General features: G+C 43.7%; 1 protein-coding gene across 1 annotated transcript in view; it reads right to left on the reverse strand.

Moving 5' to 3' along the window:
• Positions 1–14,644, reverse strand: part of LOC132392378 (NXPE family member 3-like) — a 131,214-nt gene extending 116,570 nt beyond the window's left edge. The window contains exon 1 of the mRNA XM_059966198.1: positions 14,558–14,644. The gene's annotated coding sequence lies outside the window, so the exon portion shown is untranslated. The remainder of the gene's footprint in view (positions 1–14,557) is intronic.
• Positions 14,645–15,297: the final 653 nt, after the last annotated feature.

The following is a 15,297-nucleotide window of genomic DNA, read 5'->3' on the forward strand; positions in this document are numbered from 1 at the left end:
GTATGTAAAGAATTTGGGCATCCTGGGCATTTGGGCATTATCACTATCAACATCTAGACAATATACAGAAGCGATTCGGAAGGCTAATAGAATGTTGGCCAATATAATGCACTCAGCTGAGTTCAAGTCAAGAGACGCTCTCCTTAATCTGCATGATGTACTTGTGAGGCCATGCCTTGAATACCGTGTACAATTTTGGTCTCCACATTGTATGAGGGATAAGAATGCACTGGAGAGAGTACAGGGAAGGGTGACTAGACTCATTCCAGGTCTGCAGGGTATGAGATATGAAGAAAGATTGAAAGAATTAAACCTTTTTAACCTAACTAGATACAAAATGAGAGGAAACATGATAGAGGTGTTCCAGATGGTTAAGGGTATAAGTAAAGTGGATGCCAGCTGCTACTTCAAAATTAATCCATCTTCAAAGATACGGGACCATTGGTGGGGACTGGTTAAAGGGATATTTCAGACCACCATCAGGAAGCATTTCTTTACACATCAAGTCGTGGATACTTGGAACAAACTACCTAGTTGTGTAGTTTAGATTAGTACCTTAAGAGACTTCCAAATCTAAACTTGATAGTTATTTCAACACACTATGTGAATAGGAATTTGGCAAGCTTTGTTGGCCCAAATGGCATGTTGTCAAAAACTTTCTATGTTCTAATGTTCTCACATCCTTTTGAACCTACTCCCTGTCACTTCCAATGCATTCTCTCTGGTATTAAACATTTCAACACTGGGAAACAGACACTCTCTGTCTACTCCATCTATGTCTCTCATAATCTTATAAACCTCTATCAGATCTCCCCTCAGCCTCAGCCATTCCAGAAAAAAAACAAGACAAGTTTATCCAGCCTCTTGTGATAGCACTTACTTTCTAGACTAGGCAGCATATTGGTAAATCTCTTCTGCACCCTCCCTAAAGTCTCAACATCCTTCCTATAGTGGGGCCAGCAGAACTGAATGCAAAACTGCAGAAATGTCCTAACTAGAGAATTTGCACATAACCTCTTGACATTTGAACTCAATGTCTGGCTGCTCTCCCTCCCTCTCTAAAATTCTGTGGACACGATCCGAGATGTCCCTGACCCTGACACCTGAGACGCACATACCATCCGGGTGTCCTGTTCATGTTCACAGAATCTCCTGTCTGGTCCTCTGACCATTGCCCCTTATCATTACTGCTCCCTTGCTCTTATTCTCTTGCTCTTGATCTATGTATAGAATGCCTTGGGATTCACTTTGATCCTAGTTGCCAAGGACTTTTCATGGCCCCTCCTGGATTTCCTAGTTCCCTTCCTTCTTCTCTTCTGCCTTCTTTTTACTCCTCATATGCTTCCTTTGATCCTAACTTTTGAAGCTTTACATACTTTTCCTTTATCTTCATTTTCTCACTTCTTATAAATATATCACTTCTCTGGACATCCAAGTTTCTTTCTATCCCCATTCTTCCTTCTAACAGGAGCATACCTTTCCTGTTCTCTGTGCAACTGATCCTTAAACAGCCTCCACATGTCCAATGTGGTGTTGCCAGAAAAAAATGTGTTCCTAAAGACAAATAGGACCAGAAATGGCCGAGTAGAGATAGCAGGAATAAGAAATGCAGCTGGATGATCCACAAGTGATACAATAGACCTAGTGGGACTAAGGGAACAGATTACTGAAGAGTGGTAGTTACAGTAATGGGATTTATTGTTGCTAAAATGCTCAAGAAGGCAGAGGAGGAATCAGCACAAGTATTCCTTAAGGAAATTAAAGTACTTAAGCTGTATAAGGTGACTATAAATATAATTCTAGACAGAGTAAGCAACATTTCTTAGGAAGAACATATGGAACAGACAGCTTATGGTTTCCTTTCCAGTTGTTGGCTGTTGTTCTGCAATAACCAGCCACCAAGTCCACATTTAGATAATGATGCAGCAACTGGAAACAGTGCAATGCAGCCTGATTGCCAACTGTGATCATTGTTTATAGACAATCAACCTTTGTATGCAAGGATGCTCCGGGAACATATAGTCTAGGGGAGCCTTTCTCAAACTTTTTACCCTGGAGGAACCACTGAAATAATTTTTATGCCTCAGGGGTCCCCTACATAAAAAAATATTATATCTACAGCTCAGGGTACCTTAATGTGATTACTAAGTTGTAGATATGATAATCCAAAAATAATTGTCGATGCTCTTTTGAGTAGAGAGTGAATTTTTAGCCAACCTGTCTTGAAAAAAGAAACAGATAGTTCAGCTTAGTTTACCTTTCTTGAAATTAATTTCTTTCTTTTCCCTTCATAAATTTTAAAAATTCTTAAGGCAAACATGATAAATTTCTCAATTCCAGGTTAAACTTGAGATAGGCAAACACAGAGTTCACCTTCAATGAGATAATTGCTATCATCTCATTTGATACTAGATAATTGTTGGCTTGTTCACACATGTAAGACATTGTAAACTGCAGCAAAATGTTCATTGCTTTCCTATGAGTAGCAGGATGCTCTTCTTTCACAGAACTTACCAGGGCAGGGCAGGTCAGTAAATCTCATCTTGAGTGCACAATCTCGCAAAGTTCTTCCTTTCTCTCAATGTCAAGTTCTCAAGCTGAGCAGAAGATTCAGAGAAAAGGTCCCTCACTTAGTCATACACTTGTGCTGAAAGGGAGGAAAAACACTGTTCAATTTTGTTCTGCTGTTCTTCCAGGTGGTTTTCAATAAGACTCGAGACTTTGCTATCCTTCCTCACTCTCAAGGCCAAACAGTAGTGGAAAATTTTCAGGATTTCCTTTAGCAGCATGATTTTTCCAAAGATTTGGTTTTCTTTTAAATCCAAGAATCTTGACGCTTTTAATCAAAACATTTACTTCAGGGGCTTTCAGAGACTTGTTCAACTGGTTCATGTGATGAAAAATGTCTGCTTAGTAGGCTAGTTTCTGCAGCCATTCTTCATCTTCAAAGCACTCAGCAAAATTTGGCCTACTGTTTTCTTAAAAGTACTCCTGCAATTCACCTTTCAACTCAAACACCCCGTTGTGAACTCCTCCTCTGTTAAGTCACCGGATTTCTGTCTGTAGTAGAGATTATTGTGCTCTTTGTCCAGGTTTTCACACTTTTTTCAACATTCCTGAGTGAACTGGTATTGAAGCTACTAAACAACTTGCTTCAATTTTCCTTTCACTGACTGTAACTTTAGCTTTAAAAACTTTAATCAGTTTGTTTTGAGATTCCAATAGTCATTAAAATATTCAGCACTTGTATGTGTCATATTGCTGTGATTTGTAGTTAGGTGGCTTGTCAATTTTGCTGGAGCCATTGCTGCCTTTTTAAGTAGTTTGCCACTGACTAGACGCAATGGGGTGGGACAACTTAGATCACCAGTCCATGTAAAACCCGTTGAAAAGTAGCTTTCATTGTAAAGAAATGGTGCCTGTGATTACTTTAGTTGCACCCATAGCTTTTGTCTCCAGGACCCAGAAGAGGCTGGTGGACTTCTTCTGGAGGAACGGGAGGCACTGGGTCTCTGCTGAGATCCAGAGTCTTTCCATCTCGGAGAACGGTCAGTCATTAGTGTGTCCACATCCAGTCAGCGGCTCTCTGCCTCAGAGATGCCTGTATAGCGACCACCCTCCAAGACACCATGTGCTGATGACGCCCCTCCAATGGGGACACTCCCTTCCAGCAGACAGCATCGGCCACACCGCTTTGACGGAACTTCCCCGCTTTCACCGAGAGCTGGTGATGGAATGGGCTCTAGTCTCATCCAGACAGGGTGCTCCTGTGCTGATGGGGGATGGTGCTTGAGCTGTGAGTGGGACTGGTCCCCACCCAATCACGCTGGGTGTCGAGAGGGCTCGGGGAAATGGAGGGGTTCTGGCTGCACCACCACCTGATGGGCCGGAAGTCTCGCCAGACCCAGGCCCTAGGAGAGGGTCCCACATAATGTCAGCCATTCACAGGGATGCCCACCATGCCCTTCCGTGCCACTCCAAAGCATTTCTTGTACAGGCTGCTCTTGCACACCTTTCACTTCCTTGCCTTCGTTTGCTGACCAGGCTCATCTTAGCAGTTTGTTTTACCACCTGGCAGTGGAGGAGGCCCCCAGTGGAAATCTCTTTATGCAGGGGCCCTTCCCCTGTACACTGGCACGTGGGGTGTTGCATATGGCAGTACAATGCAAGAGGTGTTTTAAGCAGGTTCACTGACACCTCGTCCACCTGTCCATTCTGTGGTTGTGAGGAGTCAGTGTACTATGCTGCGATGGAGTGTGAGAGGTTGCAGCCCTCATCTGGGCATCTCAAGGAGCTGCTGCTTAGATTCTGGTTACAATTCTGCCCCGCACTCCTTATATACGGGCACCCATTACGGCAGGGGTTGGGTCACAAGGAGGATCTACTGCTGGGCTTGCTCCAGGACCTGGTCAAGATGGCCATTCTTGGGTCGAGCGGTGGAAAGTCGAGGTCTCGGCCAGGGCTGACTGCCTGCCTCTTTTCCAAGGATACATTCTTGCCCGACTACCCTTGGAGAGGGAGCATGCTGTCACAATGGTTTCAGTGGGGTATTTCCTAGAGCGGTGCCCCCACGACCCCAGGGGATTTCCTACTTTATAGACTGTTTTAGAGACAGCTTTAATTTGAATTTATTCAGGGGGATGTCAGAGTGATGGGTGCGTGGAATGCACTGCCAGTAACGGTGGTAGAGGCGGATATAATAGGGTCTTTTAAGAGACTCTTACATAGGTACATGGAGCTTAGAAAAGCGGAGGGCTATGCGATAGGAAACTCTAGGCAGTTACCAGAGTAGGTTACATGGTCGACACAACATTGTGGGCCAAAGGGCCTGTAATGTGCTATAGATTTCTATGTTCGAAACACTTAATGTTTGTACTTTGTGTATTTGTTGTGTAAATAAACTTTTATAGTTTTGTTTAAAAAAACAGACCTTTTTGTGGCTGTTGTTACACTTGTGCAGTGAAATGACTCAGAAACTTGTAATTCTTCATCATTAACCCTATCAGAATTGTCCATAAGCCCAGGCATAGAATCCTTCTCTTCTATCTCACACCTCCTCTTCAAAAATCACTAGCCTGGACCACGTTTAGAATGAAAATTTCCTTCCAATTTTCTACTGCACTGATAGAGTTTGTTAGCTCCCTTAAGTCAGTCGGCGGCACATAAGGGGAAGTTAGGGGAGGTAATTCTCCTATCTCGCATCAAAAGCTGAGAATTCTGCACCCTGCCATACTGGGCTGAGATTGCTACTGGAGCTGCTTGGCCATGATCCACAACTGCGAGCTCTAGCAGTTTTATTTTAGTCACAATCGCTTGCAGAACACCTAGCGACCTCTCACGGAATCCTGGTTGAGAAACCCTGGTCTAGGGGTTGTTCTCCACATCCCACATCAGCTGCAGAATAAGACATTTGTCCAATACTGAGTGCATAATATAGGCAGGGAGCTTGAATAATGATGAATAGTGATCCAGACCTGTTATACTAAATGACAAATAGCCAAAGACAGCTGTCACCATGAAGGGAATCATTGCGCCTGCTTCGCCTACTCCGCCATTAGATTTCTGAATGCTCCATGAACACTACCTCACTACTTTGCTCTCTTCCTGCACTATTTAATTTTTATATACTTTATTGCGATTTATAGTAATTTTATACATATTGCACTGTACTGCTACCACCAAGCATCAACTTTCACAACATATGTCAGTGATAATAGGCTTAATTCTGATTCAGAAAAGGAAGTAAATGCATTGGAACTTAGTTGTGGATTTACAAATCAGAACCTGCTTGCGATTGATGCAAAGGCTGATGGTTCCTTTATCTGGAGAATGAACCCCACTCAGTCTCACACCGACGGGGGCAGGTGACCATCACACACCCCGGTTACAGTCAGGGTGACCCACAAATACACAAGCAAATAACTGTATAACCCAATGTAACAATAAATGAACTCGAACTTCCCACTATAATCCCATAAAAGCATTTTAACACAAGAACAATAAACAGTACTGGTCATTAGAAATGCAGGGAAAGGCTGTCGACCACACCCCACCCAGAACGTCACAATGCCCCCACCTAAGGGGTCAGCTGTCCCCGGCAAACCCAGAGTTCACAGCAAGGTCCAAAAGTTCCGGTGGGCGTTGACACTGCCACCTGTTTGTGTGATGCAAGAGCCAGGGCACTCGGAGTGTCATTTCCGTCCTTCAGCCTCGCTGGGTTAGTGGTGGCCAAGGGCTGATTCGGTGCTAGCCAGTCCCAGTGAAGTACGACTGCCTTCCACCGCTCAGGTAACCGCACCCGAGGGATGCGATCGAGCACCTCTCCCAGTGGCTTCCATGCCTACTTCCAGGAGGGGCAGTAGGCTCATACTGGGGCCCCCACCATGTAATGCTGCAACGGCACCTTAGACTGGTGGCCCAGTCCCTTCTGCGCCTTGCAGGTGTCGCAGCCATGCACAAACAACTCCACATTCTGTCTGTACACAGGCCAATAGAAGTGATCACGCAGCCTGCCCAATGTCTTTGCAACTCCGAGATGGCCAGCCCCTACCAGCCCGTGCACCGACTGCAGCACCGTGGCACAGAGCCCTCAGGGGAATCACCAGCTGCAAGAGTCTGTCACCATCGGACAACTGCCACTGCCTGAACAGCAACCCATCGTGGACCTCCAGCATTCTCCACTGTGAATATTGGGCCTTGGTCTCTGGATCCAGGATGGAGACCTCTGGCCACTCCGGCCTTCGTCCCACAGTCAGCCATTCCCTCACCTGGGCCAGCACAGAATCGTTCACCTGCTCGTTGCTGGTCCATGGTGGGGAGGTGGTCGCTGGCAGTCAGTGCCAGCAAATGACAAATATATTTGAGTTGCACAAAGAAAAGAGACACATCTTTTAATCTGGACCACACTGTTGTTGCACCCAACAATGTTTGATGCACCATTGGATGCAAAACCAATGCAATTTGCAAGTCTCTGGCCAATTCTTTTGATTTCCTTGTCAATCAAATTGAATATGTTTTCTCCTGTAGCCTCTTGTCCTGGAATTAAACCTAGAAATCCAGTTACAATTTCCTTTGTCCTATCACTTAACAATCAAAATAAAATACACAAGTGTTTTTGTGTTGAAATGTCAGTAGATTCATCTATACTGATGGGTTATTTCTTGTTCTGAAAGTCATCAATGAGATCAGTTTTCAGTGCAGGCGAAGTGGTGTTTTTGATTAAGCATGCACATTTAGTTTTATGTAACTTTATGTGCTCCACTGTACTCCCATGCCCATGTGCTATCATGATTTCACTAAGGTGGTCAACTGTACATATTGCACAATGGCAGGTTATGCTTACAGCAATTTGCAGCTCCACTGCCTTAACTTAGAAAAAGGACGGCATGTAGTTTTTGTGCAGATAACTTTAGCATATAAAAAAGCCAGGAAAGCGCCAAAAAGCCAAATGAATTTTCTGAAGCCAACCAAATTGGGGGAAAAAGCCAATTTTCTGGAATTTGGCTCAGAAAAAGCCAATCTAGTAGCCGTGCACCGCACCGGTCTCAGAGGTTGCTTCCTGGCTGGCGGAGTTGGTCGGCAGGTCCTCGTCAGACAGGTACCTGTCCTCGTCAGTTTCCTCTTCCGCCTCGATGACAGAAGCCCGGGCTCGCTGCGTGTGGGGCGATGCCTGGACCACTGGGGTGCTAAGATCGTTTCTGCTCTCCCCGACTCGTCCAGCGAAGATATACATTTCCACACTTTCAGCTACTCACGTGGCGCTCCGTTGTTTCATCTGTACACACCATTGTTGAGGGGTATACTCCCTGCCACCCGACCTCTCCCACGGGACAAAAACTCAAAATCGTCGTTCTTCCCCACCGGGCTCTTGCGGTGAGGTTTAAGTGCGTCCCTCAGCGCGTACTCCTGCAGCAGAGAATGTGCTAGTCGGCAGCATTCTCCCACGGACATCTCCATGTGCTGGTAGACCATCAAGTTTCGGGCTGACCAAAGAACGTCTTTCACCGACTTGACGATCTGCCGGCAGCACCGGATTCCGGTCTCCGTGTGCGTGCCCGCGAACAGCCCGTAGATCGCAGAGTCCTCTGTTTCGCAGCTGCTGTGTATGAACCGTGACACTAGCCCTTTCATCCTCTTCCACATCTTCTCCGCGAAATCAGTGTGCAAAGTTTCATTGTGATAGACACAAAAACAGACCGGACGCCATGACCAAGTTAGAATGAACCCCACCCAGCGTCACACAGATGGGGGAGGTGACCATCACACACCCCGCTTACAGTCACGGTGACCCACAAATACACAAGCAAATAACTGTATAACCCAAGCTAAGATGTAATAATAAGTGAACTGGAACTTCCCACCAAAATCCCATAAAAGCATTTTAACACAAGAACAATAAACAGTACTAGTAATTAGAAATGCAGGAGCGGGCTGTCGACCACGCCCCACCCAGAACGTCACAGCATGCTACCATTACAATATTGGGATTAATTTTCTTGCAGGCATTTACAGGAAAAATGAAAAACAATGGACTTTACGGAAAACTACATTAGCAAAGGTCACTAAACAACCAATATGCAAATAAAAAACAAAATACTGAAAATGTGGGTTGTAACGTATGTTTGAAAGTGAGTTTGTAAGCTGTGGAATCAGTTCAGAGTAGGGGTGAATGAAGTTATCGTCACTAATTCAAGAGTCTGATCGCGGACTTCAGGAAGGGTAAGACGAAGGAACCCATACCAATCCTCATAGAGGGATCAGAAGTCGGGAGAGTGAGCAGCTTCAAGTTCCTCGGTGTCAAGATCTCTGAGGATCTAAACTGGTCCCAAAATAGCGATGTAGTCACAAAGAAGGCAAGACAGCGGCTATACTTTATTAGGAGTTAGAAGAGATTTGGCATGTCAACAAATACACTCAAAAACTTCTATAGTTGTACCGTGGAGAGCATTTTCACAGGCTGCATCACAGCCTGGTATGGAGAGATTACTGTACAGGATTGAAAGAAGCTGCAGAAGGTTGTAAATCTAATCAGTTCCATCTTGGGTACTAGCCTACAAAATAGCCAGGGTATCTTTAGGGAGCGGTGTCTCAGAAAGGCAGTGTGCATTATTAAGGACCTCCAGCACCCAGGGCATGCCCTTTTCTCAATGTTACCATCAGATAGGAGGTACAGAAGCCTGAAGGCACATACTCAGCGATTCAGGAACAGCTTCTTCCCCTCTGCCATCCGAATCCTAAATGGACATTGAATCTTTGGACGATACCTCACTTTCTTAGTATACAGTATTTCTGTTTTTGCATGTTTTTTAATCTATTCCATGTACGTAATTGTTTTTATTATTAGTTTTATTATTTTATTTCATATCATTTTCTCTGCTAGATTATTTATTGCCTTGAACTGCTGTTGCTAAGTTGACATGCCGGTGATAATAAACCTGATTCTGATGGTTGAAGGGTAATAACTGTTTCTGAACATGAGTTTGTGTGGGTAAAGGGTTCTGTATCTGCTGTACATTTCAACCAGGACAATTAAGTGCGGACACAAGGAGTTCTGCTAATGATATTCCAATATTCCAAGTGTAGCTTATCCAATGTGTTTTAAACCTGTAACATGATGTCCCAAATCTTACACTCAATTGCCTTGCCTAAGAAGGCAAACCAACTAAATTGACTACCCTGTCCACCTTTTATCCTGCCAATAGATATTACGGAGTTGGAGTCTGTCCAAAGGTTTCTCAAATACTTTGCTGATAGATAGTTTAGGAATGTTAACTACCACTTACTTGTTCTAAGGATTATGAGTAAGCATAATGAAATGCTCGGCACAGCGCATGATGGTAGCACAATGTCCCGATTATTTCATTGCATATTTTATGAATAAAATATGTACCTGGGAAAGAATTACCCCCTTTTCCTCATGTTAAGTACAGCTTCTCATTGTGTATCAGCACCAACATGAACCTAAAAAAGAATACGTTCTCCAAGCGTCGCCCCCTCCTTAATTTGCCTTGTCAGTTTCTAACCCCGCCCCCACCTTTTTATTCTGGCGTCTTCTCCCTTTCGTTTCAGCCCCGAAGAAGGGACTCGGCCCAGAACATTGACTGTTAATTAATTTCGATAGATGCTGCCTGAACTGTTGACTTCCTTAAGTATTGTGTGTGTGTGTGTGTGTGTGTGTGTGTGTGTGTGTGTGTGTTGGTTTGGAATGCGTACGTTCTCGTATTTCCAATCCTGCAGTTGCATTGATTTAAGCACATTCAAAAGGCACGAACAGGTACATTAATATAGGAAAGGTTTTGGAGTCAGGGTTCCTTCCATTTTTTTTGCCATGGGCCAATAACTTTAAGCAAGGGGACCGTGCTTGGGAACCTCTGTTGTAGAAGGCTATGGGCCAAGCGCGGGCAGGTGGGACTAGGTTAGAGGGGGGACCCTGGTTGGGCCATAGGGCCTATTTCTGTGCTCCATAAAACATACAGAGCACATGCTGTGTCTTACATACAGAAGAGTGCACAATGTCTGTGTTGGGGAAGCGGTGGGGGGGAGTGAGCTAAATGTGATTTTACGAAGGCAGAACAAAAGCTGTGTCTTGGATCTGATTTGCAGGTGGACAGAAAGAATTGAAGAAAAGATTTGAAAGACTTTGAATAATCGGCCAAAACTGGTTGAATGTTTGGCTGACGAAGGCGTCTGGAATCTAGGAGGAACATTTATGGAGATTCTAAGATAGTGCGGCGGGGCAAGGAAAGTGAGAGTCAGGATTTACTGACCGAGACATGCTTTCGATGTGCTTCACATGAATAGGATAATGGAGGGTGGGAGAGCGAAGCTAGAGCGCAGCCAGCAGACGGTAGGAGTGGGTATGGGCTTTATGTAACAAAAGGGCTTATCCAACAGCAGCAGCAGCTCTTGCCAGTGGTGAACGTGTGTAGGTAGCTGAAAAAAACGTTTATTGGTTAATGTAAACTAAAAAAGTTTGTATCAAGCTACTGTGTAAAAAAAAACTATTGTTTTGCCTTCCATCCATGCAGGTCATTTTGTTACAACAGTGCATTGAGGCAACAGGAGGCAAAGGTAACAGCAGAATACTGTACAGAATAGAGTATCACTGTTACAACGGAAGTGCAGCGCAGTCAGAAGATCGTGTGTATGGACAATCAAGGTACTGTAAATTGTGAGGTTAAAAGTCCGTTTTATCTCAAAAGGGCACTGTCTATAAAACTGTGAATGACATCCGCAAGTGCGGACCGAGTGGACGTCAGCAGCCAGGGTGAGAAGAAGCAGGGAGCAGAAGGGTGAGAGACGAAGACCCGGGAATTAGTGAGAGAAATGATGGAGAACTGACCCCATAATAGTTTACAAAATGCAGAGAAAGTGCGAAGGACAAGATAATGCTCGGAGCCTTCCGTTAGTGGAATAGTACTTGTGTTAGGAAGAGATGATTACCTCCACAAAGCTAACAGCCCACTCCTATTTTCAAATGGCTTGTTGTACATGGAGTAGAACTTTAGAGTACAGAAATTGGCCATATCTGAACATGAGATACATGAGAAAGTAATCGATTTCTGTCGTTCCTTTTCAAAACCATCGAATTGAACCATTGAATGATCTTTATTCTCATTATACATAGGTACAATGAAACTCTGTTTGGCTTCCTCTCAGGCAATCAAACAAAATGGTAGATAAAAACAAGACAGTAATAGAAAAACAGTATTAAATAGATAAGTAGCAGAAAATAAGCTGCAGCAGCACTGGAATATCACAGTAATGCACAAAGTGCCATTAGTGCAAGTATTTGAGTCCTTGTGTGTGCTCACAGTTTCAGTCATTGCTCTGTGGGCGTGGTGTGGTGGAGGCCACAGCTCTGGGGTAGAAGCTGTTCCTTAGTCTATTTGTTCTGGCTTTTAGTATCCTGAACCTTTTGCTGGACGGCAGTGAGTCAGACAGGGAGTGGCCGGGGTGTGTGGTGTCTCTGGTTCCTGCTTTTTGAATAATAATAGATTTTTTTGCCACCACATCAATGCTGTCCTTTTTGCTCATCTACACAAATCTAATTTGCTCGCACCAGTTCTGTATTCTTTTATCACTCACCTATTTAAGTATTTGCCTCTATGCTTCTTAAACATAATTGTACCTGATTCCAATACCTTTTTGATTGCACATTTAAGTTTTCAAACCACTCCCTGTGTAAAAAAAACATCCTCAGTTCCTCTTTAGATCTCTTTCCTCTTCCTCTAATCTTATATCATCTTGTTTTTGATACCCCTACAAAGGGAGTAAGATTTGACTACCCATCTTATCTATACCCCTCATAATCTTATGTACATTTGCCAGGTCACCCCTCTGCTTCCTTTGCTCTGTAAAAACAAGCCCAGCCTAATCAATTTCCCTAAGTAAAGTCCACCAATCCAGAGAATTGCAGTCACCAGTGTAATCACATTATGTGCAGTAACTACAGAATTTCTAGCTCATTTCACTTCAAGAATAATTGGAGACAATACATGTAGTGAGTACTTCTTTGATAATAAAGGTCAGTAGAAACAGTTCTGCAATTCTTCAAACAGGAGGAAAGGAATAAAACTGAAATTACCAGAGGGAAGATGGGGTGAAAATGAATGCTGGCAATGTGAGAGGCTGACTAGAATGGCATTTTGTTGAATTCATTGTTAGTTCTGGAAGGCTATAATGTGTCTTTCAGAAATGGAAGCTACTACTGCTCGAGCTTACATTGAAGTTTGTTGCAACAGTGTACGATGCCAAACACAGAAATCAGCTTGAGAATGGGGCAGTGATTTACAGTGAATGACAACTGGAAGCTCAGCTTTGTGATAGCAGACTGAGCAGAGGAGTTCTGTTGGACAGTTATCATTTGGTTTCCGTAATTTAGAGACAAATAACTCAAGAAATCTGGATATATCAAGGATACATAGCTAGAAGATAAAGAGGCATCTGTTTAAAACTGAGATATACAGGAATATCTTTTTGCAAAGAGTGGTGAATCTGTTTAACTCTCCGCCCCAGGTCATTGGAGAGAGAAGATCACTGGAAGTATTTAAAATGGAGATACATAAATTTAAAGAAAGGTCAAGAAATTGAGGGCATGCTTGAGTTCATACTCTCCACAGAAGTTGCCTGACTGTTGAGTACTTCCCAAACTGTTTATATTTAAGCTTTCAACGTTATTTTTTTTGACTTTTTGATTACTATGTGGGAAACCATGTTCTGAGCAGTGAATGCAATATATCTGAGCAATGCAGATGGATGGCAGTTTCATCTGGAGAGAGTAGTGGTTCCTTAAGATAACTGAAAAATGGCTGAGATGGAAAAAGTATCTTCCTCATACCCTCCCATCTTCTTACTCTGACTTCCCATCTTTTCTTTCTCCAGTCTGTGAAAGGACTTGGCATGAAACGTGGACTATTTACCCTTTTCCATAGATGCTGCCTGGCCTGCTTGAGTTCCTCCAGCATTTTGTGTCGGTTGCATTGCATGCAAAATGATTTGAGAAACCAAGGAGTAATTGCAGCGACAGAAAAGTGAGCCAGAAATTCCAAAGGAAACAATCTCTGAAAGAGGAGAGTAGATGAGAAGCATCTGGTAGTGGAAGGAGGTTGGACTGGCAAAATCTATTTAAGAACTTGTTCGACTTTTTGGCTTCCTCCACCTCCAACTTTTGTCTCTTCCGTCCTTCAGCTCCACTTCCCTTTTTCTTCGTGAAAAAAACGTTTCATGGTCTTCTTACACAATGCTCTGAAATAAGGCCATCCCAGTGTTTCTCACCCATGATGATCAAAGACAAATCATATACATTTTTCCCTATCCCAGGATGGCTTGTCTGACTTTTATAGCAACTGATCAGTGGCGCCCAGGGCACGTGCCATATCTGCCATACCTCAGAAATGCCACTGCTACCGCCTCTCTCATTACCATTCATGCCCCTAACCCGTCGTTCCACGTGAGTCTTGTTGGGGTCATTTACTGTATCTTGTGCTCCCGGTATGGCCTCTGTATATCGACGTGACCCGAGTACCTTCATTCCGTCCGCCACAAAAAGCGGGATCAACCGGTGGCCACCCATTTCAATTCTTTTTCTCACCGAGGGATTGAGGGAGACGGGGAGAAGGCGGGAGATTGGGGCTGAGAGGAAAATTGAATTAGTCATGATGAAATTGCGGAACAGAACCGATTATCTAATTCTGCTCCTATACCTTATGGTCTCATGATGGTCTAAAGGTGTTTCTCGAGTCTAAACCGCGGTCATGCATACTTTTGATTTTGTTTTCGACCCAAAAATCAAAATCAGAACGATGGAAGTCCGGAAGGGTGATGCCAGTAATACCCGGTCTAACCATAATATATCAAAGTTAAATATTACTTGCAGCAGCAATCAGGTAAGCAGAAGAACTAAAACATATATCGCAGGAAGGGCTTTTCTCAAACGGAATTGTGTTTCGATCTATAAGTCTCATTGTACTTTGATCCTTCATTGAGAAGTTACTGTCAACAGCAAACAATAATAACAGAAAAAAAACAAAAACTGGATTAAGTTGAAACAAAATACCTCCGTGATGATCTTGTCGCCGAAGGTCACTTCTTCTTTCACGTGGTAACACTTGGATGGATCGGGAGAACGAAAAGACTAGCAAAAATAAAGCGGCGACGGCAGCGTCGTTACAATTTACAGCCTGGCAGTCTTACAGAACTGGACGAACCAACGTGGAAGTGCGAAATTCACTGCGGTAAAGAGTCCTACTTGCTATCACTTTGAGCCAATTGCTTTGATGGAAATGTATTCTTGTTACGTTTATGGTTTGTGCTACTTTGAAATCGGCTATTTTGTCAGATTGCTACAAAATATCACTGCATGGTTTTTGAAAACTTTGTTTCGTTTGGCGAAATTTAAATCGAAAGACGGCAACGTGGCGGCATACAATTTACAAACTGCAGACTTAGAAAGGCGCGGTCGCCAGAGGGGACTGTGGGACGGGTGGTGTTGCTTAGTGTGAAACTGCTCCTTGGTTTTTATTTTCTTGTTTTATTTGACAACTGCTTTCGGGATCGAGAGGGCGAACTCTGCATTTCCCCAACTACTTTCAACAAAGAATGCGAGAGAGCACTGAAGGGGTTTGAAGACGGGGAACAGGAATTGCGATTGTCAGTGGACAACCTTTCACCCTCTCTAGTTGTAGGGAGAGGAGGATCTGAATTTCTAGAGTCTGCTGTGGGTAATTTTAGATAACTGGCTACTAAAGATTAAAAAAAAGTACTAGGTGTATATTTGGTTTCAAATAAATATCAGAT

Source organism: Hypanus sabinus, chromosome 4, assembly GCF_030144855.1.
Source record: "Hypanus sabinus isolate sHypSab1 chromosome 4, sHypSab1.hap1, whole genome shotgun sequence".
NCBI lineage: Eukaryota > Metazoa > Chordata > Chondrichthyes > Myliobatiformes > Dasyatidae > Hypanus > Hypanus sabinus.